This window comes from Lathyrus oleraceus, chromosome 2 (assembly GCF_024323335.1).
Source record: "Lathyrus oleraceus cultivar Zhongwan6 chromosome 2, CAAS_Psat_ZW6_1.0, whole genome shotgun sequence".
NCBI classification, from domain to species: Eukaryota; Viridiplantae; Streptophyta; class Magnoliopsida; order Fabales; family Fabaceae; genus Lathyrus; species Lathyrus oleraceus.
This window is the reverse complement of record NC_066580.1, coordinates 228,300,413-228,315,580: the sequence shown is the minus strand read 5'-3', so window position 1 is coordinate 228,315,580 and position 15,168 is coordinate 228,300,413. Positions and strand designations below refer to the sequence as shown.

The following is a 15,168-nucleotide window of genomic DNA, read 5'->3' as shown; positions in this document are numbered from 1 at the left end:
TCAGGGTGAATTGGTATTTGAAAGAAGCCTGAATAGCCGTCTAAATAACAGAAATGTGAATGTTTAGCTAATCGTTCTAACATTTGGTCAATGAATGGTAAAGGGAAATGATCTTTTCGGGTTGCTTTGTTTAGTTTCCTATAGTCAATGCACATTCTCCATCCCGATTCGATTCGTTTAGTTATAGTTTCTCCTTTTTCGTTTTCAATAACGGTTATGCCTCCTTTCTTTGGTACAACGTGTACAGGACTAACCCATTTGCTATCAGATATAGGATATATAATACCTGCTTCCAATAACTTGGTTATTTCTTTCTTTACTACCTCACTTAGGATCGGATTTAGTCTTCTCTGGTGTTCCCTAGAGGTTTTACAGTCTTCTTCTAACATGATGCGGTGCATACAAATAGAAGGGCTTATTCCTTTAAGATCGGTGATGTGGTATCCTAGTGCGGTTGGATATTTTCTTAAGATATGTAGGAGTTTTTCTGTTTCGAGTCTTCCTAGATCTGCATTAACTATCACAGGTCGTTCAAGTTCTAAGTCTAGGAATTCATATCTCAGATTTTTGGGAAGTGTTTTCAAATCAGGGGTTGGTTTGTTAAGACACTGCGTAGGATCCGGTGTTATTGCTAGGCATTGTTTAGATTTGTCCTCTAAAAGATAGTCTGATGATTTGTCTTCTCCTGACTCTGCTTCTTTTATGCATTCATCGATGATATCCATGAAGTAACATGTATCTTCTATTGCAGGTGCTTTCAAGAATTGGGAAAGAATGAATTCAATTTTCTCTTCACCTACTTCGAAGGTGAGTCGTCCTCGTTTTACGTCTATGATTGCACCGGCAGTTGCTAAGAATGGTCTTCCTAGTATAATAGGTGTCGTATCATCTTCTCTAATGTCCATAATTGTGAAGTCAGTGGGAATGTAAAACTGACCTATGCGTACGGGAACGTTTTCAAGGATTCCTACAGGATATTTGATGGAACGATCTGCTAATTGCACAGACATTTTGGTCGGTCTTAATTCTCCCATTTCCAGTTTCTTACATATGGATAAAGGCATAATGCTAATTCCGGCTCCTAAATCGCATAAGGCTTTGTCGATGACAAATTTTCCTATGTGACAGGGTATAGAGAAACTACCCGGATCCTTGAGTTTAGGGGGCATGTTTTGGATTATAGCGCTACATTCGGCAGGGAGTGTAACGGTTTCGCTATCCTCAAGTTTCCTTTTATTAGAAAGAATTTCTTTTAAGAATTTAGCATATGAGGGCATCTGCGTAATAGCTTCGGTAAACGGAATTGTAACGTTTAATTGTTTAAGGAGATCAACAAATTTTCTAAATTGGCCTACATCTTTGGTTTTAACAAGCCTTTGAGGGTAAGGTATAGGTGGTTTGTGAGGTGGTGGAGGTACATAAGGTTCCTTCTTTTCTAGGGTTTCCTTATTACTCTCTTCCTTTTCCTTAGGTTCACTTTCCTCAGTAGATTTCTTAGGGTTTTGGTTTTCTATCCTTGGGTCAGACGGTCCTTCCACTTCCGTTCCACTTCTTAATATAATTGCATGAGCTTGGCTTCTCGGATTGGGTTGGGGCTGTCCAGGGAATGTACCAGTTGGTGGAGCAGTAGGTGCTTGTTGTTGAGCTACTTGAGATATTTGCGTTTCCAGCATTTTGTTATGGGTAGCCAGGGCATCTACTTTGCTTGCTAGTTGTTTAAGTTGTTCGCCAGTGTGTATGTTCTGGTTTAAGAAATCTTTATTGGTTTGTTGTTGGGAAGCTATAAAGTTTTCCATCATGATTTCCAAGTTGGATTTTCTAGGGGTATTATTGTTAGGATTCGGTTTCTGATATCCCGGAGGTATAGATGGGGCTTGATTTGGAGACTGTCCAGGTGCGTATAAAGCATTATTACTCTTATATGAGAAGTTTGGATGGTTCTTCCAATTTGGGTTATAGGTATTCGAATAGGGGCTTCCTTGAGCATAGTTTACTTGCTCTGCTTGGATTCCAGTCAAGAGTTGACATTCCGCAGGAGTGTGGCCTTGGATTCCACAGACCTCGCAATTCTGAGTTATAGCAACCACGGCGGCTGGAGGTGATACGTTTAAACTTTCAATTTTCTGGACCAAAGCATCCACTTTTGCATTGACGTGATCAAGGTTACTTATCTCGTACATGCCGGTTTTCGGTTGAGGTTTTTCCACCGTTGTTCGTTCGGTTCCCCACTGATAGTGGTTTTGGGCCATGCTCTCGATAAGCTGGTAAGCATCAGCATAGGGTTTGTTCATTAGTGCACCACCTGCAGCGGCGTCTATTGTTAACCTTGTGTTGTATAAGAGACCATTATAAAATGTGTGAATTACTAACCAGTCTTCCAAACCATGGTGTGGGCAAAGTCTCATCATGTCTTTGTATCTTTCCCATGCTTCGAAAAGAGACTCGTTGTCTTTCTGTTTAAATCCGTTTATCTGGGCTCTTAACATAGCTGTTTTGCTTGGCGGAAAATATCGGGCAAGAAAAACTTTCTTCAACTCGTTCCATGTGGTGACTGAGTTGGAAGGAAGAGATTGAAGCCATCTTCTAGCGCTATCTCTTAATGAGAAAGGAAAAAGACGAAGTCGAATTGCCTCTGAAGTGACACCATTAGCTTTAACAGTATCAGCGTATTGGACAAATACGGATAAATGAAGGTTTGGATCTTCGGTAAGATTTCCAGAGAATTGGTTCTGTTGCACAGCCTGCAACAACGAAGGTTTAAGTTCAAAGTTGTTTGCTTCGATTGCGGGCGGAGCAATACTTGAATGCGGTTCATCTTGCGATGGAGCGGCGTAATCTCTAAGAGCACGAGCTGGTTCTGCCATCTCGGTTAAAGAAGGAAAATCTTTGAGATCAGGAAGGTCTATAGGAGGGAGATTGTTTTCAGCATGATATTCCCGAATTCGTCGTAAGACTCGGAGATATAGTTCGATATCGTTGATTCGTAAATAGAGCGGTTCGCCTTGAGAGCGAGTGCGTGGCATACAAATCAACGAAAGAAAGAAAATAGAAGGAAAAGAAACCTTACTCTCTACAGCGTAACGGAAGAGTTACGATATCGATTGAATAAAAGTCCCCGGCAACGGCGCCAAAAACTTGATCGCTCAACTGGGTGAGTCGAGAATGGGATACAAACTGCAAGTGCACAGTTCTATCGCGTAGTTTTAAAAGATATCGATCCCACAGGGACTTATGAATCGATATACCGTTATCTAAGGTTACTACGTAAATCTAAGGTGAAAATGTTTGATTGTTTGGGAAAAAACTAAGAGCTAAACTAATATCTAGATTAAATATTAATAAAACGGATATCGGTATGTAGTTCGTCAAAACTAGGGAATCAAGTCTTTGTCGGTTTCTTGGCTTTAAAATGAATCGTTTCGGTTAACTTTATTGGTTAAAGGTTCTATCTCAAACTCTCGCTCTGTTGAATAAACCATGATTTTATATTAATGTTGCTGTCACTTATAATTAAGTCAAAAACCATATTTTGAAAGCAATAAAGTTGCAGAAACTCTTTTTAAGAAAATACTGACCGTTTTAAACACCCTTATCTCAAACTCTCGCTCTGTTGACTTAGGTTATATAATTAAATCCAAATGCTTAACTCTCGTCCTCACATTCAATCTTTAAAAATACTTTTTGGAAAAGGTCAGAATTTAATTAACTCTAAAACTTGCTCTCGCCCTGATCTAGAATTAATGCCTAACTTACACTGTCCAGTTAAAATCTCAAACTCTCGCTCTATTGATTTTAACTTCTTTATGTCTTTTACTTTTGTAAAAAATCTTGTTATTAAACCTGTAAGTTGAGACCGTAAAAAGATTGATTTTGATTTTAAGTTTAGATAGACCGACTCAGTCTTGATCCCTTATTCTGCTTACTTTACATACCGATACCTAGGCAAATTAGCCAGACATGCTAAATAAATAAGATTTATATCATGCATAAACAGACTCATTCCAGGCAGATAATATAGATAAATAATAAAACAAAATATTAAATAATGATTAAAGAACCTGAATGCGTAATACAATAGTCTTGAACACTCCACCACAAGCCGGTAGGATTTGTTCTTGGATTCTTCAATTAAACAGTAAATTAAATCAAGGAAATAAAACTGGAATATAACGTAAGGTTAAATCCAGTATAAAGTTGCACAATAGTTTCCGGTGTAGAAACTATTATGCGAAAAATATCTAAAAGCTAAAACGGGAAAGGTAAATTTGCAAGGAAAAAGAATGTAAAGCTTGCAAAAGAAATAAATAAAATAAACAATGTTAAGTGCTGGAAAAGAAGAAAAAATAAGCAAAAAGCGTGAAAAGAAAATTGGCAGAGCTTCGGCAATATGAGCGTGGAAAAACCGGAGATCCAGAAACTTCCCAATTAGCTGCTATTTATACAGCTGCTGGTGTAACTGCTTTCCAAGGGTTTCCGTATGCGCGGTCTCTTCGTTCCGAGGGTTAAGCGTGCGTGGAAATAGCTTTCAACGTGGTCAGTTGAGTTCCTTGCGCCAAAAATATAGGGAATGGTGTGACGTCCGTCACACCATGTGTGACGCTCGTCACGAGAGGGTACTTAGTGTGACGCTCGTCACAACCTTTGTGACGCCCGTCACAGGCATAACGTGCACTTTCTTTGGGCTGGGCTTGGTCTTTGTTATTCGTTTCCTTTTTATTCCCTTTTACACCTCCTTTTCTTCCCTTTTTCACTTTTGCTTCAAAATGGGTACCTGACATAAATAGTAAGGAAATACTGCATAATATCTGATAAAATGAGATAAACTAAAGCAAATGATAATATAATCTAATTGAATTAAGTCTTAAAATGTGATATAATTTCGTGTTATCAAAGCCCAAAGATGGAGGGAGTTGGCTGCCAGAGTGCAACCTCCACTTGTGGACAGAGAGATGTCTGATCTCTTTATGGGGACCCTGCAGGGGGCATATGCGGAGAGGATGGTTGGTTGTCCGGTGACCAACTTTTCGGATATAGTTGTGGCTGGAGAGAGGATTAAGAGCTGGTTAAAGCTCGGGAAGATTCAGGGTGCAGCCTCTTCTTCAGGGTCGAAAAAGCCTTTTGGTAATGGTCAGAGGAAGAAAGAGGGTGATACCAGTGCTGTCTATGCACAGAGGGGACCCAGTAGGGATCGTTACTTCCAGCATACCGCTGCGGTAACTATTCCTGCTGAGCATCAGCCTGCACCACAACAGCAACAACAGCAACCTCAACATCAACAGAGACAACCGTTTCAGCAGAGGCCACAGAGGGCCGGGTACCAAGTCAGGGGCCGAATGAATGATAGGCAGTTTGATAGGCCTCCGGTGACTTATTCTTTCTTACTGAAAAAGTTGATGGATTTGGGGTTAGTACAGTTGAGGACGCTGGCACCTTTGAGACCTGATCAAAGGCCAGCCAACTATGATGAAAATGCCAAATGTGAATTCCATTCGGGTGCACCCGGACACAATGTAGAGAACTGCAAAGCTTTTAAGCACGTAGTTCAAGACCTGGTGGATTCGAAGGCCATCAACTTCGCACCATCTTCCAATGTTAATGCTAATCCCATGCCCGCGCATGGTCAAAGGGGGGTGAATGATGTTTCTGAAGAGAATAGAGTTGGGCTGTCTACTGTGGATCAGTTGAAGACTCCTCTGGCTGAGGTTAAGAGGCAGTTGATGATGAATGGGGTCAACCCGGGCTGTGGTATTGATTGTGCTGAGTGCCTTGTTGTTCAGAATGGGTGTTCATGGTTGAGGAAGACTGTCCAGGGTCTGATGGACAATGGAAGTGTATTGATTGAAAAGAAGGCTGATAAGGGGAAAGATGAGGTCTCCACCATAACAATTTATTTTGATCCGGTGGATTTGTCTACTCTTGCTGAAGCGGCTCCAGTTACTATTACGGTACCTGGACCAATTCCGTATGACAAAGATGATGCCGTGCCTTGGCATTATGGGGGAGAGGTTTACTGTAATGGCGAGAAGGTAAAAGACCAGGCTGCAAGTGAAGCCACTATTTCAAAGGTGGATAATGTCGGTACCAGCGGTTTCACTCGCAGTGGAAGATTATTTGCTCTAGAGGCCCTGAGGGGAGGAGAAGGAGAGAAAGAGAAAAAGGAAAAGGCCGAGGCTTTAGCCAGGGCAAAAGGGAAGGCGGTGGTTAATGATGGTACTCTAGTGGTGACACCGGCGCCTGTGGGGTCGGATGAACAACTTGATGATGATGCAGAGGAATTTTTGAGAATCATCAAGAAGTCTGAGTACAAGTTGGTTGACCATCTGCAGCAGACTCCTTCCAAAATATCTATCCTATCGTTGCTGTTAAGCTCTGAGGGGCACAGGGAGGCTTTGTTGAAAATCTTGAAGAAAGCCTATGTTCCTCAAGAGATTACAATTAACCAGTTGGAGACGGTCGTGTCTAATGTGCATGCCAGCCATGGGCTGGGTTTTACGGACATGGACCTGACTGTGGATGGGAGGAATCATAACCGGGCTCTACACATCGCGATGGAATGTAAAGGAGCCGTGCTTTCACATGTGCTGGTTGATACCGGCTCCTCATTGAATGTGTTGCCGAAGAAGGCTCTGGCAAAGCTTAACTGTGATGGGCTGATTCTGACCCCGACTGATTTGATTGTAAGGGCGTTTGATGGGTCGAAGCGGGCCGTGTTTGGAGAGGTTGAGATGCCTGTGAAGATAGGCCCAGAGGTGTTTAAGTCGACATTCTATGTCATGGATATCCAGCCGGCATACAGTTGTTTGTTGGGTCGTCCATGGATCCATGCTGCTGGGGCAGTAACTTCGACTTTGCACCAGAAGCTGAAGTATATCTGGGAAGGCCAAGTCGTTACCGTTTGTGGGGAAGAGGACATCTTTGTCAGCCACTTGTCCTCATTCAAATATGTTGAAATGGACGACGAAATATGGGAGACGCCAAGTCAAGCGTTCGAAACCGTTAAGGTGGAGAATGCTCTTTTTGCCAAAGAGGAAGAGAAACCGTCCATATCTTCGTACAGACAGGCCGCTGAGGTGGTGAAGAATGGAGAGGCTCCTGGTTGGGGCAGGATGATGGATATATCCGCAAAGAAAGACCGCTTCGGAGTGGGGTACCAGCCTGGCAGAGGCTCATCTGGACAAGGCAGAGGACGTCGTACGTCAGTAACCTTCACTAGTGCCGGAATGCTGGATCCGGATCACATCTGCATGATGAGTGAGGAAGCTGATAGCAACTGCGACATTGACCAATGGATAAAGCCGTGCGCACCAGGGATAGGAATCCAGAACTGGAAGGCTGAAAAGATCATCCGGGTCACTCTGCTGGAAGAGTAATATTTTTCTTGTTTTCAGTTTATATGCATGAAAGCCATATGTGTTGCCCAACACGTAATGGTTCATTGTAAGGGCCACCTCATGTTTAAATTTGCAAATTCGCATCATTAATAAAAGGATGTTTTTCAATTAAAAAGCGGTGTTCCCTGTTTTTCATTTATTTTTGCAGTTTAAAAATAAAAACAAAATAAAAATGGCAATGTTTTCATTTTTCTTTTTCAATTTTGTCTCGTTCCGGTTCTAAAGCAATGCATGAATCAACATTCATGCAGATGCGATTCTTCACCGGATCTCATTGATAACAATCCTGTTACACCCTCGTATGACTTCGACAATCCAATCTATCTTGCTGAAGAAGAAGACGAAGAAGATTGTGAACTGCCAGGGGAATTAGCCAGGTTGTTGAAACAAGAGGAGAAGGTGATTCAGCCGCATGAAGAGCAAATTGAGGTTGTGAATCTGGGTACCGACGAGGTCAAGAAAGAAGTGAAAATTGGGGCTGCTTTGGAGGAAAGTGTCAAGAGCAGATTGGTAGTGCTGTTGAAAGAGTATGTCGACATCTTTGCCTGGTCTTATCAGGATATGCCAGGGTTGGATACCGGTATTGTTGTGCACAAGCTACCGTTAAGAGCGGATTGTTCTCCAGTGAAGCAGAAGTTGCGCAGAACTCGACCTGATATGGCGATGAAAATCAAAGAGGAAGTGCAGAAGCAGTGGGATGCTGGTTTCCTAGCTGTCACTAATTATCCGCCATGGGTCGCAAACATTGTGCCAGTCCCGAAGAAAGATGGGAAGGTGAGAATGTGTGTGGACTACCGAGATCTGAATAGAGCTAGCCCGAAGGATGATTTTCCGTTACCTCACATTGATGTGTTGGTAGACAATACAGCTCAATTCTCGGTGTTTTCCTTCATGGATGGCTTTTCTGGCTATAATCAAATCAAAATGGCGCAAGATGATATGGAGAAAACAACGTTCATCACACCGTGGGGTACTTTTTGTTACAAGGTGATGCCATTCGGTCTCAAGAACGCCGGTGCTACTTATCAGAGGGCCATGGTGACTTTGTTTCATGATATGATTCATCATGAAATTGAATGCTATGTTGATGACATGATAGCAAAGTCCCAGACAGAAGAGGGGCATTTGGTAGATCTGGCCAAGTTGTTCGACCGGCTGAGACAGTTCAGACTGAGGTTGAATCCGAATAAGTGCACTTTCGGAGTGCGGTCCGGTAAATTGCTGGGGTTCATTGTAAGTGAGAAGGGAATCGAGGTTGATCCTGCAAAAGTAAAAGCAATAAGAGAAATGCCTGAACCGAGAACAGAGAAGGAGGTTCGTGGTTTCTTAGGTAGATTGAACTACATTTCACGGTTCATATCTCACCTAACAGCCACGTGTGAACCGATATTTAAATTGTTGAGAAAAGATCAAACGGTCAGGTGGAATAATGATTGCCAAGCGGCATTTGAAAAAATAAAAGAATATTTGCAGGAGCCTCCGATTCTGATGCCTCCTGTGGAGGGAAGACCGTTAATTCTGTACCTGACAGTCCTCGAGGGGTCTATGGGGTGTGTATTGGGGCAGCATGACGAGTCTGGTCGAAAAGAGCATGCCATATACTACCTTAGCAAAAAGTTTACCGACTGTGAAACAAGATATTCACTGCTCGAGAAAACTTGTTGTGCTTTGGTATGGGTTGCTCGCCGACTAAGGCAGTACATGCTGGTTCATACCACTTTGTTGATTTCCAAGATGGATCCAATCAAGTACATTTTCGAGAAGCCAGCACTGACCGGACGGGTTGCGAGGTGGCAAATGATTTTGACAGAATATGATATACAGTATACCTCTCAGAAGGCAATCAAGGGGAGTGTATTGTCTGATTACCTCGCTCAGCAACCCATTGATGATTATCAACCGATGAAGTTTGAATTCCCTGATGAGGACATCATGTTTCTCAAATCGAAAGATTGCGAGGAACCAATCCCGGTGGAGGGGCCTGACCCTGAATCCGAATGGATTCTGATGTTTGATGGGGCCGTTAACGTGAATGGTAGCGGTGTTGGTGCTGTTTTGGTTACGCCGAAAGGATCTCATATTCCTTTTGCTGCCCGGCTGACATTTGAGTGCACCAACAACGTGGCTGAATACGAAGCTTGTATATTGGGGATTGAAGAGGCGATTGATTTGAGAATCAAGAACCTTGTCATATATGGAGATTCAGCTCTGGTTGTAAATCAGGTTAACGGAAAATGGTATACGCATCAATCTCATTTAGTGCCATACCGGGATTATACGAGGAGATTGTTGACGTTTTTCACCAAGGTGAAGATGCATCATGTGCCCAGAGAGGAGAATCCTTTGGCAGATGCTTTGGCTACACTGGCCGCCTTGATTAAGGTGCAGTGGTGGAATCAGTTCCCCAGTGTTGAAGTAGGTCGTCTGGATAGACCGGCTTATGTGTTTGTTGTTGATACAGCGTCTGATGATGAGAAGCCGTGGTATTATGATATCAAGCGCTATCTAGAGACTCAAGAGTATCCTGAGGGAGCATCGAAAAAGGACCGAAAGACTCTGCGGAGGTTGGCCATGGTGTTCTACCTGAATAAGGATGGGGTTCTGTACAAGCGGAATTTTGATTGGGTCTTGCTCAGATGTGTTGATGATAGAGAAGCAAGCCAATTGATGAAAGAGGTTCATGAAGGGTCGTTCGGTACCCATGCCAGTGGGAATGCAATGGTGAAGAAGCTGCTGAGGGCAGGTTATTACTGGATGACAATGGAGGCCCAATGTTTCAATTTCGTGCGGAAGTGTCATAAATGCCAGATTTATGCTGATAAGGTGCACGTGCCTCCAAATCCGTTGAGCTTAATGTCGTCTCCATGGCCGTTTGCTATGTGGGGCATTGATATGATCGGGAAGATTGAGCCTACAGCTTCAAATGGACACAGGTTCATATTAGTGGCCATTGATTACTTCACCAAGTGGGTTGAAGCAGCCTCTTATACGAACGTGACGAAGCAGGTCGTTGCCAGGTTTCTCAAGAGAGACATCATTTGCCGATATGGGGTTCCCGAAAGAATCATTACTAATAATGGTTCTAATTTGAACAACAGGATGATGGCAGAATTGTGCCGGGAATTCAAGATTGAGCATCACAATTCTTCTCCCTATCGTCCGAAGATGAATGGGGCGGTTGAGGCAGCCAACAAGAATATAAAGAAGATTGTGCAGAAAATGGTGGTAACCTACAAAGACTGGCATGAGATGTTGCCGTTTGCATTGCATGGGTATCGAACGTCGGTGCGTACGTCTACTGGGGCAACTCCTTTCTCGTTGGTATATGGAATGGAAGTCGTGCTACCGGTCGAGGTTCAGATTCCCTCTTTGAGAGTCCTGATGGACGTGAAGTTACAAGAGGCTGAGTGGGTAAGGACCCGGTACGAAGAATTGAGCCTGATTGAAGAGAAGAGGCTAGCAGCCATCTGTCATGGGCAGTTATACCAGCAACGGATGAAGCGTGCTTTTGACAGAAAGGTACGACCTCGGGTATATCGCGTGGGTGATATGGTGCTGAAAAGGATCCTTCCTTCTCAAAACGATCGAAGGGGCAAATGGACACCTAATTATGAAGGTCCATTCGTGGTCAAGAAGGTCTTCTCTGGCGGAGCCTTGTTGCTAACGACCATGGATGGCGAGGATTTTCCATCCCCTGCGAATGCGGACGCAGTTAAAAAATACTTCGTATAAAAAGACCCGCTGGACGAAAAGAATAAAATAGTCCAGGCAAAAATGGGCATCCCGGCGAACTAAAAAAACAGAAAGAAAGGTTCGGGCAAAAATTAGGGATAAAAAAAAGAAAAATTATACACCCGGCAAGTCGAAAACCTGAAAAGGCGACTTGGGCAAAAAGGGGTATCCCGGTGGGCTGAAAACCCGAAAGGGCGGTCCAGGCAAAAGAGGGATTGAAACGAACAACTGCGTCTAGCATGATTGTTTGCGCTTTGGTTAAGGCATCATGGATAATACCCGGTAGGGATCAATCGGAATCGTCTTGTTCAGAAGGCAGAAAGCATGGAGAGTCTGAGGACATATGGGGTGTAACTGAGTTGGAACTCGATGAGATCACGAGTTTCACATTGCCATTAGGATAGATTTTTCCTTTTGTGTGCAATTACCTCTTTTCAGGAATTGCTTCCTTTGTATTGCTCATTCATGAGCCACACACTTTTCCAATCAATAAAATGCATATTCAGTCAAATAATTTTGGTTTTTGTTTTCATTACTGCTTTGATTGCAAAAACATCCAATTATTATGATAAAGAATCTTGCACTTTAAGACGTACAGGTCCCTTCCAATGCATGTTTATAAGATTGAAAACTTGAAATCTTATTTGGAAGGTTGAGTGACCCAAGTGTTGAAATCTTGACACGCATGGGGCACGATTTTATCTGGCGGTCTGTTTTGCAGGTACTGTTAGATATTTTCACTCACTTGCAGGTTGTGACGCGGAGGCTGTTGACAAAAGCAAATCCCTATGGAGTCCAATCGGGGACGAAAGAATATGAAGGAATGACGAAGAAATATTGAGACGTACGACGATCCTTGATGATAATCAAGAAGATTCTTCAAAATCGGAAGATTGGAAGGTTTGTAGAAATTCCCCGCAGGGTCCAATCAGGGACGAATGAATGGGTAGAGAAGTGGCGAAGAGACGTTGAGACGTCCGACGACCTTTGGAATTAATCAAGAAGACTCTTCAAAGTCTGAAAGTTGAAAGTCTGTATAATCCCTAGGAGTTCGCATTCCGTCGAGCGCGAAGCGGTGGGGAGTACAAGATGATGGAGCAGAAAAGGTCCAGACGAGTCTGGGAATTCTCAAAAGTGGAAAGTCGGTACGAGATTGGGAGGTGGATACCATGGTTCGACAAGTCGACGGGTGTTCTGTACCAACTTTTCTCATTTCCCCAACAAGGTCCCCAAGCAGAATTAGAGGACCAACTCCCTAGCAGATCTAAGGTCTGTGGTTCCCCTAGCAGGGTCAAGATGGTTATCCCCAGCAGGTGTCAGATCGATGCTTCCCCAGTCGCCAGGCCTGGAGGTTGCTGTCTCCCCAGCAGAGCTATCTGTGAGCATTTCCCCAGTGAAGTTGCCAGATATCTGTGAGGGTTTCTCCAAGCGGAGTCGGGATTGATATCCCTAGCAAGTCGAAGACTGTTGTATCCCCACAGAGGGCGTTGGTGGTTCTTATCCCCTGCAGTTTCCCGAGCGGATTGGGTGCAAAGGAGGTTCTTCCCCAGCAAGGGTTACCTTTTCCACCAGCAGCAGTGCTATTCCCCAGCGGGGTGGAGATCGGAGTATCGACGAGTTCCTCAACGGAGTGTCTCGTGCTCCCCAGTAGAATCCCTTGAGGGGGACGCTTTTTATGCATTCATCATGTAGAATAAGCATAGCATGTTGCATAGAAAAATAAACCGCGTAGCATTTCCATAATTATGGAGCATTACGCAGAAAAAATCATTCATCATTGCAAGCATAAGCTAGTCTCAAGTCGTGGTTATCGTTTGAGAAGTGGTTTTGCCCAAAGGTGAAGAGGTGTTACTCCGAGGAGTTCAGCATCATGATTTTTTATCAAAGGTATTCCCCAATAGTGCGATATTGGAGGAAACTTTTCCGTCGGACATAGATGGAAAGGTGACGCGATCAGCGCGATTCAAGCCGTGGTTACCGCTTGAAGTTTTTGTTTCGCTGGATGGTGAAGATGTTACTCTGAGGAGTTTGGCATCATGATGTCAGATCAGCAATGTTCCTCAGTAGTGCGATACTGGAGGAAGTTTTTCCGTCGGACGGAGATGGAAATGAAATCAAAGGATATTACGCGATCAGCGCGATTTTCGGGGTTCAAACGGAGAAAAGGAAATGTGGTGACATTTTCTGGAGAGCGGGGTTCAAATGGAGATTGGAGATGAAGATTATATCCAGGATGAGGTCCTTAGGATTATCTTCTGTTCATGTGTCACCTTAGACTTTGGCAGAGGCCAACAGAAGTCGTTAGGGGTGTCTTCTGAGGAGGAGATGCACATGTTACCTTCCTTTTGTGAAGGTGTACCCTCTGATATGTCGCCCTCATAGTGGTTTGGTGTTATTTCCGATGTTGCCAACGGAATTATCACGAGAGATGGGAGAGCGGGGTTCAAACGGAGAAAAGGAAATGTTGAGGCATTTTCTGGAGAGCGGGGTCCAAATGGAGAAAGGGGAATGTTGCGACATTTTCTGGAGATCGGGGTTCACAATGGCGATCGCAAGTTATCGTCAGGCGACTGGGGTTCAAATGGAGAAAAGGAGACACGAGGTGTTTTCTGGAGATTGGGATTCATTATTTTGGCAAACAGGAGAATGGGGTTCAAATGCAGTGATCAAGGATCACTTGTGTGGAAGAAAATTTCGGGGTTCAAGGAAATAAAAAAAGGATAAGAGAAGAAAATTTTTCGGGGTTCAAGAAAAGCATAAAAAAGGGGGGGGGAAGAGATAATAATCCCCAGCGGATGTGTGGTGTTCAGGCCATGGTTGTCCCTGCGTTACCATTTATTTTGGTATCCAGGTCGACGTTGCTGTTTCGGTGATCAGGCCGACTTTCTCCGTACCAGACGGATTTTTCTTCAAGATTTGTTTCTTCTTCGCCGATTCTGACAGGCGGTGTTAATTATTTTCCCATCAGAGTGCAAATTGTTCGTCTGTTCTTGGTATTCAATCACTCTTCATCCTGATCATCTGAAAGCCGAGGCTATTCATATCGACAGGTTCACAGTGGATTGAATAGGGGCAACTGTAACACCTCAAAATTTGCCCTCCTCTCCTGGGACTAGCTTAACATATTGCATAACATTTGTAGGTCATTAGGCATTGCATATTGCATATCATGTGGTTACATTGTGCAAGTCATCCTCATAGGTCTTGATCAGAAGATGAAGAGGTCATGATGCAAGCTAGGGTTTCATTGATTGAATGGACTGGTCACTAACTATCTGAGGGTGGTGGTTCAAATTAGGGTTTCTTGATTCTCAAGGAGATGGGTCTTCATCTTGGTTGAAATGGTACATCATCATCATCATGGTCTTTTTATCATCCAGAAGGTTCAAGAAGATTGATCAGATACCTTGAGATTAGGGTTTTGACCACTGGTCAACCCTAATCAGTTGCATTGGGCCAATCAGGGCATGGCAAGGAGATGGGGTCTACAATGGATATGGGGATCATTTCATGATTATATTGAGCTTATGGAGGCTAGGGTTTCATCCTTGAGCCATTTCATCAGAAGATTGGGGCTCAGATTGATCAGTGCATTGCCAAATTCATCTATCAGTTGGAAAAGTCAACTGTGGTCAACTGTGCTTGATTTTATGGATTTGGAGGTGGGAGAGAGTTGGATACACTTCATTCATGTTGAAACAAGTTTCATTTGACATTTCAAAGCTCAAGAATGAAGAAAATAAAGTCAGGACAAAAATTTCCAAAAATAGAAAGTGACTTGTAATGGAAGTTTCCAAAATTGGAAAGTTTTTCACCATAAAATTACATGTCCAAAAGAGCTTCAAATGAAAATTTGTTCAACATGAAAGTTGGAGATCTTGCTCTTACCTTTCCAAAAAGTCCAAGAACTTGAAATTCCCATGTATGGTTGGCAAGTTATGGTCCATTCATTTTCCAAAAAATGCCTAAAATCAAAGTGGCATAACTTTCACATGGAATGTCCAATTTGGGTGATCTTTTTATGAGCAAACCCCATTTCACATGT

General features: G+C 43.3%; 1 pseudogene; it reads left to right on the top strand.

The window, feature by feature from the left end:
* Nucleotides 1-2,379: 2,379 nt before the first annotated feature.
* LOC127124332 (uncharacterized) lies at nt 2,380-2,479 on the top strand (annotated as a pseudogene).
* The last annotated feature ends 12,689 nt before the right edge of the window (nt 2,480-15,168 follow it).